The sequence below is a fragment of the Etheostoma spectabile genome, chromosome 3 (assembly GCF_008692095.1).
Source record: "Etheostoma spectabile isolate EspeVRDwgs_2016 chromosome 3, UIUC_Espe_1.0, whole genome shotgun sequence".
NCBI lineage: Eukaryota > Metazoa > Chordata > Actinopteri > Perciformes > Percidae > Etheostoma > Etheostoma spectabile.
In genome coordinates this window covers 23,862,009-23,862,702 of record NC_045735.1, presented here as the reverse complement: position 1 = coordinate 23,862,702, position 694 = coordinate 23,862,009, and the positions used below count along the sequence as shown (strand labels likewise).

At 41.6% G+C, this 694-nt stretch overlaps 1 long non-coding RNA gene across 1 annotated transcript in view; it reads right to left on the bottom strand.

Annotated features, from left to right (window-relative positions):
• LOC116683032 (uncharacterized) overlaps positions 1 to 429 on the bottom strand; it is a 14,097-nt gene extending 13,668 nt beyond the window's left edge. Inside the window, exon 1 of the long non-coding RNA XR_004330507.1 lies at positions 418 to 429. This is a non-coding gene — a long non-coding RNA (uncharacterized LOC116683032). The remainder of the gene's footprint in view (positions 1 to 417) is intronic.
• Between the last annotated feature and the right edge of the window lie 265 nt (positions 430 to 694).

Below are 694 nucleotides of genomic sequence, written 5' to 3'. Positions count from 1 at the left end.
TTCTTGTAGCCAGCCAAGAGTCTTTCAATTCTTGTTTGAGGTATCTTTGCCCATTTTTCCTTCCAAAACTCTTCCAGTTCTTTGAGATTTCTTGACTGTCTGTCACGCAGTGCTCTTTTAAGGTCTATCCATAGATTTTCAATTAAGTTGAGGTCAGGAGATGGTGAAGGCCATGGCAAAACCTTCAGTTTAGGCCTCTTGATATAATCTACCGTGGATCTTGAGGTGTGTTTAGGATCATCACAAAAAACAAAAAAATAGTGTCTGCAAAAGTTTTGGGCACCCTGCATGCACCGCCCCCTTTGGAAAGCTGAGACCTGACAGTGTCATGGATTGTTTTCAATCATCGTCTGGAAAGACCAGGTGATGTCAATCTTAAGGTTTTAAATGCCCAGACTCATTTGACCTTGCCCCAACAATCAGCACCATGGGTTCTTCTAAGCAGTTGTCTAGAAAACTAAAACTGAAAACTAAATAGTTGACGCTCACAAACCAGGAGAAGACCATAAGAAGATAGCAAAGCGTTTTCAAATGCCAATATCCTCTGTTCGGAATGTAATTAAGAAATGGCCGTCATCAGGAACAGTGGGAGTCAAAGCAAGATCTGGAAGACCAAAAAAAAAATCCGACCGAACAGCTCACATGATTGTGAGAAAAGCAAGTCAAAACCCACGTTTGACTACACGATCCATCC